Below are 16,903 nucleotides of genomic sequence, written 5' to 3' on the forward strand. Positions count from 1 at the left end.
AAGGAGCCTAACACACATGATTCCATTTATATGAAATTCTAGAAATGATAAACCTAATCTAATAGCGACAGAAAGCAGACCAGAGGTTACTTGGAGCTTGGAGGAGGATGGCCTGGGAAGAGATACAAGGACATTTTCTGGGGTGGGGGAAACATTTTCTATCTTGATTGTAGTTGTGGTTACTTGCATGTGTGGTTAATTTTGTGTGTCAGTTTTGCTAGCCTATGAAGTCCAGTTGTTCATTCAAACATGCTTAAAAGTCCCCATGGAAGTATTCTGTAGATGGAATTATCATCCACAATCAGTTGACTTCAAGTAAAGGAGATCAGGGCCAGCAATGTGGGTGGGTCACACCCAATCAGTTGGAGAAGGCCTTAAAAGCAAAGAGCTGAGCATTCCAGAAACAAGAAACTCTTCTTGAAGAGTATACCCTCTACTCTTCTCTGTTTCCACCCTGCTGGTTTCCCCTATGGATTTCAGACTCAAGACTTTAACATCAGCTCTTTTTTTTTTTTTAACTGAAATATCTTCACACACATGTAGTCCCTCCATAGTATACAATCAATGGCTCACGATATCATCACATAGTTGTGTATTTATCACCATGATCATTTTTAGAACATTTGCATCACTCCAGACAAAGAGATAAAAAGAAAAAGAAAAAACTCATACACCCCATACCTTTTACCCCTCCCTCTCATTGACCACTAGTATTTCAATCTACCCAATTTATTTTACCCCGTATCCCCCCTATTATTTATTTATTTTTTATCTTTATGTTTTTATTCATCTGTCTATACCCTGGGTAAAAGGAGCATCAGACACAAGGTTTTCACAATCATACAGTCACATTGTAAAAGCTATATAGCTATACACTTGTCTTCAAGAATCAAGGCCACTGGAATATGCTCAACAGTTTCAGATACTTCCTCCAGCCCCTCCAATACACCATAAATTTAAAAAGGCTATCTATATAATGCATAAGAATAACCTCCAGGATAATCTCTCAACTCTGTTTGAAATTTCTCAGCCACTGTAACTTTATTTTGTCTCATTTCTCTCTTCCCCCTTTTGATCAAGAAGGCTTTCTCAGTCCCATGATGCTGGATCCTGGATCATGCCAGGAGTCCTGTCCCATGTTGCCAGGGAGATTAACATCCCTAGGAGTCATGTCCATGTAGTGGGGAGGCCAGTGAGTTCACGGGCTGAGTTGGCATAGAGAGGCCACATCTGAGCAATAAGCAGTTCTCTGGGGGTGACTCTTAGGCCTAATATTAAGTAAGCTTAGCTTCTCCTTTGCAGGAATAAGTTTTATAGGGGCAAAAGTCAAGATCCAGGGCTCAGCCTATTGAATTGGTTGTCCCCACCACTTGTGAGAATATCAGAAATTCCCCAGCTAGGGAAGTTTAATATTTCCTCCTTTGTCTCCCGTCCCCAAGGGGACTTTGCAAATACTTTTTTATTGTCTGCCCACATTACCCTGAGATCAACACCAAATCTTTTCTGAATTTTCACCCTACAGAATTTTGCCTGCCCTATGAAATTCAGACTTGCCAACCCCAACAATTGTATGAACCAAATCCTTAAACTAAATTACACACACAGACACACACACACACATCCTGTTGGTTGTGTTTGTCTGGAGAACCCTGACTCACACAGTGTATAAAATTTTAAGAACTCATCAAACTATACATTTAAAATAGGGGCAATTTATTATATTTAAATTACACTTCAATAACATTGATGTAAAAAACATTTAATGAACAGAAAATACTATGCTACAAGAACATTAAACTGTGAGCAGCCTACCTATAGAGAATAAAAATTCTGGGGAAACCTTGGTCTGCAAAACCTACTCCCCACTACCCTTCCCATGAAAAAAAACCCCCACCCAACTCTGCCCTTTATGGCCACCCAAGTCCCTGGAGCTGCACCATGGGTCTTGGTGTGGGACCTGCCTCCGTGTTTAGCCTCCCAGCCATCTTCAGAATCCATTGTTTATTCTGGGTCTTGGAACAAGCTAGCGATTTTGTCTCAGCTCTGTCTTGGTTGAAGGACTCACTCTCCTTCTTCCAGCTGTGGTCTGGCCCCCTGATTTCCTGGGCTGCAATCTTTTTTTACCAGACTTTCCCAGAACTCCCAGGGTGTGGAGATACCAATGCTTCTCTAGTTGACTTTTCACTGGAGGCTCAAGTCTTGTCAAAGTTCCCATAGAAAGGGAGCTTAACTATTTTTTTTCCCACATTTGCTCTCTTTTTTCATCTTAGGGTTTTCAGTCTAGGTCCTCAAATCATGTCCTATTTCTGTTGGGTTTTCCTAAAACCTTTTTGCAAACTGAACTCTTCAGCTCCAATCCCCTGACATAGCACATGGGAAGATTTAGAAATTTCCCTGTGATTTCAGAGTGACTCAAGGATTCAGGAAAAGATGGAATGGTCCCAAATGAATCAGGGGCCACCAAGGTTCATTTAAGATTTTTTAGCAAACACTTCCCACAAGGAAACATAATTGACCCTTGTGCCAGTTTAAAAGCATTATGTACCCTAGAAAAAACATGTTTTAATCTTGATCCAATTTGTGGGAGCAGCAGTTTCTTTAATCCTGATTCAACACTGTAGGTTGGAAAATTTTTATTAGATTATCTCCACAGAAATGTGGCATGCCCAATTCTGGGTGTGACCTTTTGATTATGGGGAGATATGACTCCACTCATTCCAGGTGGGTCTTGATTAGTTTACTGGAATCCTTTAAAAGAGGGAACATTTTGGAGAAAGTCAGAAATGACAGAAACTTCAGAGCTGACAGAAACTTTAGAGCAGAGCTGACACAGATGCCAACATTTGGAGAACAGAGACACAGATGTTTGGAGATGCTTGGAGCCCAATAGCCTTCACCATGGGATGTTAAGCAAGCCAGAACCTGGAGAGAGCCAAGGGAAGCCAAGAGATGAAAGCCAGCCCTGAAGAAGCAAAGTGAGGAGCTTCCACAGGAACAGAGGCTGAAAGCAACAGAACCCAGGAGCAGGGGACCAGCAAGGGACAGTATGTCTTCCCAGCTGACAAAGGTATTCCAGATGCATTAGCCTGTCTTGAATTAAGGTATGTTACCCTGGATGCCTTGGTTTGGACATTTCCATAGGCTTAGAACTGTAAACTTGTAACTTATTAAATTCCCTTTATAAAAGCCGTAACAGTTCTGGTACATTGTATTCCAGCAGCTTGCAAACTAAAACAGCCCCCAATAATCATTTAAATGCCTTTAAATTTTGGTTTCTCCTTGTTTGCACAGGATGAAGTTTAAAGTCCTTGGCACTGCCCATGATCACCTACAACCCAGTCTTGGCACGTGCCAAGTAACCCTGCTTTACTTGTCCTATGCCTCGTGAACGCTGCTTGCAAATGCTCCCAGCCCCAGCTGAAGAGTGGCCTCCTGTGTGTAAGGCTTTCCTACAGTATCTGCAGGAGGGTCAGTCAGTTCTACCCCATAGCACTTTCCCCATCTCTGTTTTAACACCTACCACAGAGTGCCACAGAGATTCGCAGCTGACCCCTGCCCCAGCCCACAGACTCCCAGGTTACTGAAGACAGGACACATCTTCATCGTTTATAATCCCCCAGCACTGCTCCTAACTCACAAAAAGTGTGCCAATATTTACTACTGTGGCGCTTGATTCTGCAAGAGACATGAAACTGTATAAGGATTAGTTTCTACCTCACCGAGCTCACTGGCCAGAAGGAAAGATGAAGCATTCACATCACTGTAACTCGCAAGGTGAAATGCAGTCTAAGAAATATTAGCTTAGATGTCGGGTGGGACCTGGATGCCAGGAGAAGGTGTCAGTGTTGGAACATGGGGCACAGCTGTTCGAATTTTTAGCTAATTTTTAGAGAGCTTTCTCTATGTGCCAAGGATGTGCTAAGCATTTATATGCATAATCTCATACAACCCTGACAACTATCTGAGGTTGGTGTCCCGTTTTATACTTGGAGAAACTGAAAGATAGAAAGCTTCCAAGGTAACATATCAGGAAATGCCAGGGATTCTGATGTTATAGCATTTTATCAAATCACCTTCTGTGATCCACCACTTCAGAGATTTTTCTATGTATATGTGTAACATTTTAAAAGATTTTTTAATATTATAAGCAACTATGTAATTCATTTAAAAGCATATATATAAATTAAAAATATGACTGAAGAATATTAACAAAATGAACATGGATGTACACATCTGTCATGGTTAATTTCACATGTTGACTTGGCTATGTTATAATGTCCATTACTGTTTGGTCAAACACTGGCCTAGATGTCGCTGTAGTGAGATTTTGTAGGTGGGATTAGCATCTATAATCAGCCAGATTTAAGTAAAGGATATCACTCTCAGTATGGATGGGTTTATCCAATTAGTTGGAGGCTTTAAGAATGAAGAATTGAGGTTTCCAGAAAAGAAATTCTGCCTCAATACTCCACCATCTATTTCTCAAGAGTTTCCATCTGCCAGCCTGCTTTGAAGAGTTTGGACTCTCTAGTCCCTACAGTCTCATGTGTCAATTTCTTAAATAAATCTCTTCATATATTGTGATGGTTAACTTCATGTGTCAACTTGGTATAACCTATATGGTACCAGGTATTTGGTTAGGCATGTGCTGGCCCGATTGTTACTATTAAGGTATTTCTTAGATGGACTTAAATCATTAGTCAGTTGATTGCATCTACCATCAACAAGGAGGTTGCCTTCAGCAATAAGAGGAATTTCCTCACCCAGTCAGTCTGAGGCTTTAAAGTGAGAATTGAGGATTTCAACAGTCAGAAAGAATTTCTATCTCTATGTCAGCCAGCCTGCTTCCTGGGGAATTCAAGGTCACTTTCATTGAGTTCCCAACTTGCAGCCATCCTATGCACTTTGGGCTTGCCAATCTCCAGTCAAGTGAGCCAATTCTATAATAAATGTCTTGATATTTACATCTATATGTGTATCCTGTTGATTCTTTTTCTCTGGAGAACCCTAACAGATTCAACATCACTGAGTTTAAAAAATAGAACACTATTGGCACTTTAGAAAAACTATCCTACTTTTTCCCCTTTACCTACAGGTACAAATTTGAGATCACTCCCTAATAAACTTTCTGCATGCTGATTTCCATCTCCATGTCTTCTTCCCAGAAAACCACACCTGTGAGGACTGGTACCAGAAATGGTCCACAAAAGTAGACTTTAAAATGGGATTTTGGAGATTGATAGCCACCATCTGGGGCAATAAGACGATAAAAGCACCATCCCTGCTGTAGTGGAAGCAAAGAGCCCCTGGCCTGCTGGAGTGGTGCAGCTCTTAATGTTTTGTTCATTCTACATTTTCAGTAAGTATTTACTAAGCTGCATGTGCAAAGGCCTTAAGGTGCAGTCAGAGTGGATCAGGGCCCAGTGTGGCCTTGCTATGGTGAAGAAGGGGCAGGGTCGCCAACAAGGCCCGAGAGCTGGCATGGGTTGGCTGTGGAGGGCATGCAAAATCAGGTTGAGCAGGCTGGGCTGCATTCTAGATACAGTGGGGATGTGTTGCATAATACTAAGCAAGATAGTGACAAGATCCGATTTCTATTTTTAAGAGATTTCTTTGTTTGCTGTGTGGAAAAATGTAAGCAAAGAAAACGATAAGGGGTTAGTGTGATAAGTCATTGTGAGATGACTGTGGCTTGCACTGTGATGGGAGTGGCAGGTGTGGAGGAAGCTAGAAAAATGCAGTTTGTGCTTTTGAGTCTGCAGGAGTGGCTAATGCATTAGGTGTTTGGGGTGATGGAGAGGGACAATGTATATTAGGATAATTGATGCCAGAGTAGAGTAAAGTTACAGACTCCCAAATTTCAGTGACTTAATGCAACAGAAGTTCATTGCTAGCTCATATTAAGCTTCCAAACACTGGCTGGTAAGTGGTGAGGGCCAAGGGGGTTCTGCTCCACACACTCATTCGGGACCCAGGTAGATGATGTCTCTTTCATCTAGTGGTTTCATCGGAACGCAGTGTCTCTGTGGCCGCTGAGGCAAGGCCAGAGAGGTGGGAGGGTTCAGTGCTTTTTTCACCGACATTCTGTAACCCTTATCTGGCTACAAAGGAGGCTAGAAAAGATAACGTCATGCTTGCCCATGAATAGAAAATAAAATGGGATTTGGTGCAACATGGAACATTATCTCTGCCATGGAAATGAATCTAGATTTTTGGCTTGAGCAATTGAAGGTATGGTGGTGCTATCTACTGAGATAGGGAAGGCTGGGCTCTGTGGTGTGCTTGTGTGTGAATGTGTGTGTGTGTGTGTGTGTTAAGGATATCAGCAAATTACGTCTATGATGGTTATTAGTTACCCACACTGAGCTGGCAAGTAGAAAGTTGGATTTAGGAGCCTTGGGTTCCAGGGAGCAAATGGGATTAGGGATACTGACTTAGGAGCCATCAGTGGTTTAGGGAGTGTTGTAAATGAAACAGAGATGTAGGGAGACTTACCTGGTGGAAGGAGGAATCCTCCATTTCCTCATCTCTGCAAGGCCCCTGTCCAAGAAGTAACTCAATAATAAAGACTTTGTGACTTCATTCATCTGAAAACTAAGAGGCTTTCAGTCAACTTCACCAAAAATCAACTGCTATTTAGGGTTTTCCAGGTATTTTAAGCATTGGTTTCTAGTTGTGGGGCATCCAGGACTCAGGGACTGTCATTTTCTATGACCAGAGTAGTTGACTATCATTTATTTTACATATTAGGCATTTGTGACAGACTGAGTTATGCATTCCAGAAAAAAAAACATATTTTTAATCTTAATCCATGCCCCTGTGGGTACCAACCAATTACAGATAGGACCTTTTTAGTTAAGGTGTGGCCAACTGAATCAGGGATGTTTTAATCCTATCAGTGGAGTTTTATATAGAGAAAGTTCCCAGAAGGAGCCAGAAGTCAACGGAATTGGAAAGAGAAAAGATGGGATGTTACCGTGTGATGGGAAAAACAGACACCCTCAAGGATTACCAGCAGCCATCACCTAAATGTTATAGACTTTGAGGAGAAAGCATTGCCTTGCTGATGCCTTGATTTTGAACTTCTTCTATCCTCAAAACCATGAGCCATTAAACTTCCATTGTTGAAGCCAACCCATTGTGTGGTATCTTATAGCAGCTTGGCGAGCTGAAATGATATTAAAATAACATTTTTTGAGCAAATGCTTTCACCAAAAGGTGTTGCAAATCCCTACATTAGAATTTCTTGATTTCTCTTTCAGTCATCCAGTTAGTTAGTAATTGTATTAGTTAGCGTTCTCTAGGGAAACAGAGTCAATAGGAAATATCCATAAATATAAAATTTATAAAAGTGTCTCATGTAACCATGGGAACGTAGAGTCCAAAATCTGCAGGGCAGGCTGTGAAGCTAACAACTCCGATGGAGGGTCTGGAGAAGCTCCACAGAAGAGGCTTACTCGCTGAAGCAGCACAAGAGCCTGTCTCTTCTGAATCCTCCTTAAAAGGCTTTCAGTGATTAGAAGAAGCATTACTCATTGCAGAAGACACTCCTCTTGGCTGATTACAAATGGTATCAGCCGACATGATCATGATTTAATTCTATGACATGTTCTCATAGCAACAGCAGGCCAGCACTTGCCCAACCAGACAAATGGGTATCACCACCTGGCCAAGTTGACACATGAACCTAACCATGATAGTCCACCCCTTATCAACTTGGCAGCTATACATATCACCTTAAACCATCCTGGCTATGGGACAAACAGGACCATTCAGTGGACACTGATTCAGAGCATATACAGCTTCCTGGAGAATATTACCCCAGCCCTGCAAGGTATTGCCACCTAGTTGGCACTGTAATTGAGCTTTCAAAAGGCCATTCCACCTTTCTATTAATCCAGCTGCTTCTGGATGATGGGGAACATGGTAAGACCAGAGAATTCCATGAACATGTGCCCATTCCCACACTTCATTTGCTGTGAAGTGTGTTCCTTGATCAAAAGCAATGCTGTGTGGAATACCACGACAATGGATAAGGCATTCTGTAAGTCCATGGATGGTAGTTTTGGCAGAAGCATTGTGTGCATGGAAAGCAAACCCATATCCAGAGTATGTATCTATTCCAGTTAGAGCAAATCACTGCCCCTTCCATGAAGGGAGTGGTCCAGTGTAATCAACCTGCCACCATGTAGCCAGCTAGTGACCTCAGGGAATGGTGCCATATCAGGGGCTGAGTGTGGGTCTCTGCTGCTGGAAGACTGGATACTCAACAGTGGCTGTAGACACGTCAGCCTTGGTGAGTGGAAGTCTATGTTGCTGAGCCCATGCATAACCTCCATCCTTAACACCATGACCAGTTTGTTCATGAGCCCTTTGGGCAATGACAGGAGTTGCTAAGGAAAGAAGCTGACTGGTATCCACAGAACAGGTCATCTTATCCACTTGATTATTAAAACCTTCCTCTGCTGAAGTCACCCTCTGGTGCGCATTCACATGGGACACAAATATCTTCATGTTTTTAGCCCACTCAGAAAGATCTATCCACATGCCTTTTCAGCAGACCTCTTTGTCATCAATTTTCCAATTATGGTCTTTCCTGACCATCCAACCAAACCATTAGCAACAGCCCAGGAGTCAGTTTACAAACACACCTCTGGGCAGTTCTCCTTCCAAGCAAAATGAACAACCAGGTGCACCGCTTGAAGTTTTGCCCACTGGGAGGATTTCCTCTCACCACTGTCCCTCAAGGACACCCCAGAAGGGGGCTGGAGTGCTATAGCTGTCCACTTTCGGGTGGTACCTGCATATCATGCTGAACCATCTGTAAACCAGACCTGAGTTTTCTATTCCTCAGTCAATTCACTGAAGAAACTCCCCAAGAGGCCATAGCTCTGGTCTGGGAAAGAGAAGGTAATGTGGTAGGAGTGGAGACCATGGGCATTTGGGCCACTTCCTCATGTAAGTTACTTGTACCTTCAGGACCTGCTCTGGCTCTATCTCGTATATACCATTTCTATTTTATGATGGAGTGCTGCTGTGCAAGCCCAATTTTATGGCTTTGTGGGTCAAATAACACCAAGCTCATGATAGGCAACTCCGGTTTCATGTTAACTTGGTGGTCCATGGTTAAGCATTCAGTCTCTACTAAGGCCCAGTAGCAGGCCAAAAGCTGTCTCTGAAAAGGAGAGTAGTTATCTGCAGCAGATGGTAAGGCTTTGCTCCAAAATTCTAAGTGTCTGTGTTGTGATTCTCCTATAGGGGCCTGCCAAAGGCTCCAGACAGCATCTCTATTTGCCACTGACACTTCCAGCACCATTGGATCTGCTGGGTTATATGGTCCAAGTGGCAGAACAGCTTGTACAGCAACCTGGACCTGTCACAGAGCCTCCTCTTGTTCAGGTCCCCACTCAAAATTAGCACCTTTTCTGGTCACTTGATAAATGGGCCAGAGTGGCACACCCAAATGAGGAATATGTTGACGCCAAATTGCAAAGAGACCAACTAGACCAACTATGACCTCTTTTTTGGTCATAGGAGGAGCCAGATACAGCAACTTATCCTTAATCTTAGAAGGGATATCTTGACATGTCCCACATCACTGGACATCTAGAAATTTCACTGAGGTGGAAGGCCCCTGTATTTTTGTTGGATTTATCTCCCATTCTCTGATATGCAAATACCTTACCAATAAGCCTAGAGTAGTTACTACCTCTTGCTCACAAGGTCCAATCAACATAATGTCATCAATATAATGGACCAGTGTGATGTCTTGTGGGAGGGAGAAACGATTAAGATCCCTGTGGACAAGATTATGACATAGGGCTGGAGAGTGTATATACCCCTGAGGTAGGACAGTGAAAGTATATTGCTGACCTTGCCAGTTAAAAGCAAACTGTTTCTGGCAGTCCTTACTAACAGCTATTAAGAAAAAAGCATTTGCCAGATCAATAGCAGGTGCCAGGGGGTGTATTGATTTGCTCAAGCAATGATACAATATCCAGAACAGCAGATGCAATTGGAGTTATCACCTGGTTGAGCTTACAATAACCCACTGTCATCCTCCAATACCCATCTGTTTTCTGCACAGGCCAAACAGGAGAGTTGAAGGGGAATCACCACCTATGCATCCTTCAAGTCCTTAAGAGTGGCATTAATCTCTGCAGTCCCTCCAAGAATCCAGTATTGCTTTTGATTTACTATTTTGCTAGGTAGGGGCAGTTCTGGTGACTTCCACTTGGCCTTTCCCAAAATAATAGCCCTCACTCCATGAGTTAGAGAGCCAGTGTGGGGATTCTACCAGTTGCTCAGTATGTCTATTCCAATTATGCATCCTGAAACTGACGAAATAACTACAGAATTGGTCTGGGGGCCCATTGCACCCACTGTGAGATGGACCTGAGCTATACTCCATTGATTACCTAAACTCCATAAGGCCCCACTCTGACTGGTGGACCAGAGTAATGTTTTGGGTCCCCTGGAATTAATGCCACTTTTGAACCAGTGTCTAATAATCCCCAAAATATCTGATCCTTTCCTTTTCCCCAATGCACAGTTACCTTGATAAAAGGCCATCGGTCTTCCTGGGGAAGGCTTGGAGGAAGATTAACAGTATAAATTTGTGGCAGTGTAACAGGGACCTGGCCTCCCCCTCATTCAAGGGGCTCTGGATCTGTAAACTGTCTCAAGTCTGGAAATTTATTAAGGGGCCATGAGTCTTAGTTTTTGGAATTCAAGTTTGACTTCTATTCACTTGACCTAGAAGTCTTTTGTTTATACAGCCCAAACAAGAATTTAGTAGACTGCCCATCTATTGTACTTCTAGGTACCCCATGATTTACTAACCAATGCCACAAGTCTCTGTGAGTCAGATTATTTTGACTCCTGCTTTGAGTTTGCTGTCTATCATGATAGCCATGTCTACCTTGTCTTTGGTGATTAAGCGCTGCCACCTGGCTTCTGCCAACTCAGGATCCAGTCATCCCAATTGTGTTTAAGGATTCCAGCTCAGTTTCCAGTAATATCTGATCTACAGAGAAGTGCAACTACAGAGTTCTTCAGGGATGATGGTGCTAGTCTCACAAATTTATTTCTCACAGTTCTGGTAAAAGGTGCTTCCTCTGGACATTCCTGAGGTGTATGAGCAGGTTTTGCATGACAAATCCACTCTAACACTCCAATCTCTCTAAGCCTCTGGATCCCCTCATCTACATTATACTAGGGCAGTTCTGGCATTTCAACCTCAGATAATGTTGGCCACCTTTTGATCCATGTTTCAGCCAATCATCCAAACAAATTGTTAATGCCTTTTCTAACTCTTCAAGCTATAACAATGAATGCAGAATCTCTGCTTAGTGGGCCCATATTAATAAATTCAACCTGATCCAGCCTTATATTCCTTCCACCATTATCCCACACCCTTAATATCCATTGCCACACATATTCCCCTGATTTCTGTCCATATAAATTGGAAAACTCAAACAGTTCTTTTGGAGTATAACATACCTCCTCATGGGTGACACTTTGTACCTCACCTTTTGGGGCCTGTTGGGACTTTAGCTTAGTTATAGGTTTGGAAGAAATGATGAGTGGTGGGGGTGGGTCATGAAAGGAATTAGAACTATCTTCCAAGCCATTTGCTTCAGGGCATTCATTTGCAGTTTCATCTGGTGAAACAAGATTAATCACTCTAGAACTAATCCCTTCAGGTGGATGTTGGGTGGCCAGCTCCTCAGGGCAGGCTATTACAGGGTTATCTAGAGAGACGATTCAGCATGACCTAGGGTTTCAACCTCTCCACTGACATCATTATCAATCCATGTCGCCATCCATTTTTCAGGGTCCCATTCCTTTCCAATGAATGCCCTCACTTTAACAGCAGACATGCAAGATTGAGATTTCAGTTTATGTTGTAAAGTTGCTACTCTAACAATAAGTTTCTGAGTCTGATTTTTGGAGATTTCAAGTCTACACCCACAGGAAATAAGATTTTCCTTCAGGACACTCATAGAAATGTTTACGTTGATCAGATGGCATGTAAGCTTCTCATTTGAAACCCTAAGCCCATCCCTTTCACTCATTAATGTATACAATGTATCTAACAACAACCAGCCAACATCTCTATACCTCCTATTTCTACAAAACTCCGTAAAGGTGTCAAAAATATTATCTCCCAGATCCTGACTTTGTACAAGCAAAACATTAGAAAAATCGAATGGTGATATTTTGACTATCTCTTTTGCAAACTTACCCCATGGATTGGCAGTATCATTCTGACTATGGGAATCAGAGTCCTTAGTTCCTTTGAATCCAGTCAGAGTCATAAATCAATCATAAAAACCCATTTTTAAGATTCTGTTTCTTAAGAATCACCCCACTTCTGGTACCAAGTTGTATTAGTTAGGGTTCTCTAGAGAAACAGAATCAACAGGAAATATCCGTAAATATAAAATTTATAAAGGTGTCTCATGTAGCCATGGGAATGTAGAGTCCAAAATCTACAGGGCAGGCTGTGAAGTTAATGACTCTGATGGAGGGTCTGGATGAACTCCATAGGAGGGGATCACTGGCTGAAGTATGAAGAGAGCCTGTCTCTTCTGAATCCTCCTTAAAAGGCTTCCAGTGAATAGATTAAGCATCACTCATTGCAGAAGAAACTCCCCTCGGCTGGTTACAAATGGAATCAGCTGTGGATGCAGCCAACGTGATCATGATTTAATTCTATGAAATGTTCTCATGGCAACAGACAGGCCAAAACTTGCCCAACCAGACAAATGGGTATCACCATCTGGCCAAGTTGACACATGAATTTAACCATGACAATAATTTACTTACTAATTTGTTGGCTTAAGCATCTCCTTTGCGTTGGGTTGGTGTTTCCCCAAGTATGGTCCCAAATCCCACTCCCCTCCCCGTCCCTGCCAAAATGCTTTTTTTTAAAAAAGATTTTTAACTGAAAAAATAACATATATACAAAGCAAAGAAAGAAAAAAGCAATAATTTTCAAAGTGCACGTCAACGAGTAGTTACAGAACAGATCCGAGTTTGTCATGGGTTACCATTCTACCATCTCAGGTTTTTCCTTCTAGCTGCTTCTAACTGGGGGCTAGAAGGTATATTAATATAGGGATCAGTAGTCATATTCTTTTGTTAAATCCTATTTTCTCTGTTATACCTTCTCTTTCTCCTTTGATCCTTCTCTCAATCTATAGGGACCTTTGGGCAATGTCCATTCTGAAATTTTTCATGTTGAGAAGGGGTGTTAACACTAAAGAATAAGGGGATGTAATTAGTTGATAATCTTGGAGAGGCTGATCCTGGAGTATGTTGACTAGATAATTAAGAAATATTGGTAAAATCTCTTGAGGGGTGGGGGAAAATATGGAACTGTTAAACTTTACCACTGGAGAAACTCCTGATACTGTTTCAAACATTGAGGACTCCAAAGTCAATAGGTCAAGTGTTGACCTTGAGGCTTGCTCTTGTGAAGCTTATTATGTAGCAGAGAAGCTAAGCCTACCTATATTTATCCCTGGGAGTTACTTCTGGAGGACCTCTTTTGTTGCCGAGATGTAGCCTCTCTTTCTCTAGGCCCAGCTCTGTAAGTAAAATCCATAACCTCCCCACTATGTGGGACATATGACATCCAGGAGTGATAGTCTGTCTGGCAACATGGGATATGTCCCCAGGGCATGAGCCTGGCCATGCCACTGTGGGATTGACAATGCTTTCCTGACCAAAAGTGGAGGAGTGTGTGTGTGAGAATTATAGCAAATAAGACACCAGTGGCTGGGAGAGTAGAAATAAAGTCAAGAGGCTATTCTGGAGGCTACTCTTATGCAAGCTTCAGCTAGACATTGCTATTTATCATGGTTTGCCAACCCCCAACCAAAATCATTCCTTCCAACCCTTAAGAACAGCTAGGGCTTTATCTGCGATTCTACAAAAGTTTCACGCAGTATGATTACTTTCCAGAAACCTACAACTTCCAGATGGGTTCCTAGGCCAGATAAGTCCTGAAATGCAGTGGGGCCAGCCTCTCTAGAATCACAGCTAGTTCCATGTCCTATCCCATATTATCAACAGCCCTTTCCAATATGAAAAAGGTAGACTGGGCATAGACCAAATACCCCTAAACATTGGGAGAAAGATCAAAGGAGTTATAATAGAGAAGATAGGATTTAACAAATGAGTATGATTGGTGAATCATTATATCAATATTTCTTTTAGTTTCTAGTGTTTTGAAGCTCGAAGGAACACATTGAAATTGTGGAACTGTAGTACCAAACTCTGGAATGTGTTCTGTAACTAATTATTGTGGTGTGCTTTGAAATGTATTGCTTTTTTGTATATATGTTATTTTTCACAATAAAAACAAATAGATAAATTTAAAAACCAATGACAACTCAAATTGAGGCCTGGTCTCTCTTTTTTGTTTCTTTAACTATTATTATAGATAGCTATGCTAACTTTCAGGGCTGCAGCACTCCATTTCTGGGTCTTTGATGTCACAGAATTACTCAAAATTCCAGGGAAATACCAACTGACACACATATAGGTCAGTGTCTCAGAATCTAGAAATACACTTACAACTTCAGACCAAACGTGGCTGCCAGAGGAGCTTACAATCTAGGCTCCCATTTTCTTATAATTATTTTCTGAGAGAAACCTTAGCATATCTGTTCTTTTGCTTCTGGATTATTTTGCACAACACATTGTCCCCAAGTTTTATTCAGTTTGTTGCATGTCTCTGGATATCCTTCCTTTTTGAAGTTGCACCACATTCCATCATATAAATGTATCACCGTTTGCCATCCTTCTTCTCAGTCATTGTACCCTTCTGCTCCCTGCATCTATTGGGCATCATGGATAATGTCCAAGGTAAACAAATCAAGCCTTACAGTATCCTCACTTGGTTGTACAATCAGCTGCACTCTCAATTTTAAACAGTTTTCACTGGTCCATAAGACAAAGAACCGACAAACACAACCTCACCAAAAATCAAGTCAAAACTACCCTTATCACTTGTCCCTTCCCCCAAATTAGTTACCCCAAAATGCTTTTTAAAAAGGCTGGTTTCTGGACCCTTCACAACATCTACTGGATCAGTAGCTCTGAAAGAGATGTCCAGGAAACTGCATTAAAAAAAAAAAACAAAAAAACCTGGTGAGTCTCATGAAAAGGGAAAGTTGAAGACCATGAATGCAATAGCTTTGCTTAGAGGCAGAAGGATGGGGCAACATTTGCCTGAAATCCCTTCCAGTTCTGTTCTCTGTCTGGTGAAGAGAATGTTCTTTGAAGTATTTAAGGAGGAAAAAGGGGAATCAAAGTGCCAACCCCACAGAGGGTTGTTTTGTTGGAGATTTTCCTTTGAGGAGTGAGGGTTGGGGAGTGGGGTGGGTGGGATACCAGGGTGACCTAAAGGACTTCGAAAGCCCATCACCTCCAACACCACCTCAGTTCTGCCCCCCCACACCCATCCCACCTGGCGCAGGTGGGTGGTGGGTTTGCAGAGGGGGAAGTAGGAAGGCTGTTGGAACTAGTGCATGGACTTTTCAAATGTCACAGCGTCCTCCTTCCCTGACTGAGGACCACCTATTTCAGTCTTGTTGTACTCATCTGTACCTTCTCTTGGACTGGAAAGCTACTTAGGTTAAAATAATCCGGTGAAAAGGCAAACATTTAACACCCTCTAACTTAGAAGTATAGTCATTCTGATGGTAACCAGAGTTCATTTGAAATGCAACATTTAATGTAGGGTGCACGGGTGGTTCAGTGGTAGAATGCTCGCCTTCCCTACAGGAGACCTGGATTTGATTCCCAGACCATGCTCTGCTCCCTCCTCCCCCCCCTCTAAAATAAAAAGATTTAATGTAAAGATGCTTTCTCCTGTTAGAGTTTTTTGGAAGGAGTTCGGACTTCTTCGATCATATCATAATTTCATGTCCATTTTCTACCCTGGCTGTGTAGTTCACATCACAGAATCAGTCCCTTGCTGGCTCGCAAAGAGAAAAACAGATGAAAATTTTCAGTCCACTGCACCACTCTCAACCATCTGTCAGGTAAATTCAGCCGTGAACTTGTTTTTCCTCTCTGTATCTTTGTCGATAGGCCACCAGCAAGCACAGTGCACAGTCTGGAGACCAGTGAAGCTTCTCTACTGAGTGTAAAGGAAAAGCAAGGGAGTGGGGAGACCAACCGCCCAAACCACCCCCCCCAATTATTTACTCTACCTGGAGCTGAGCCAGATCCAGGTGGAAATGAACTCCAAATCAGATTCACTTGGCATGGGCAAAACCCCATGGAAAACTGGGAACAACAATGGAGAATAAAATGCTCTGCAATAAATTGAAAAGGCTAGAAGTTCTTTTGAGGACAGAAGGAAAACAGGCCCTTTTGGATAGCGTGGTTTATGTTCTTTTCCCTTCTATACAACTGTTTGTTTTCGTTTGCTCATTTTTTTCAGCCTTGGGAGGGGTTTGAGGTTTGTATCTTCTATGGAAAAGAGGAGCATGGAAATTCTGCATTTTATTGTGCTAGTTGGAAGCTGTTATGTGCCCCGGAAAAGCCTATGCTCTTTTAATCCATCCCTGTGGTTTAAGACCCATTGTGGGTAGGACCTTTTATTTACATTGTTTCCATGGAGACCTGACCCAGCGGATTCAAGGTGGGTCTTAATCCCTTTGCTGGAATCCTTTATGAGAGAATAAAAGACAGAAAACACAGAGAGACAGAGAACAGAGAGATGAAACCAAGTGAAGGACACACGCAGAGAGACACCCCAGAGACTCTAAGAGAAGAGCGGCAGAGCACAGAGCTCAGAGAGGTGTTCCTGGAGAGATAAGGGAGGACACACGGAACCTAAGAGCAACAGAACCCAGGAGCAAAGGACCAGCACACACCTTCC

This window comes from Tamandua tetradactyla, chromosome 1, assembly GCF_023851605.1.
Source record: "Tamandua tetradactyla isolate mTamTet1 chromosome 1, mTamTet1.pri, whole genome shotgun sequence".
Lineage (NCBI taxonomy): Eukaryota > Metazoa > Chordata > Mammalia > Pilosa > Myrmecophagidae > Tamandua > Tamandua tetradactyla.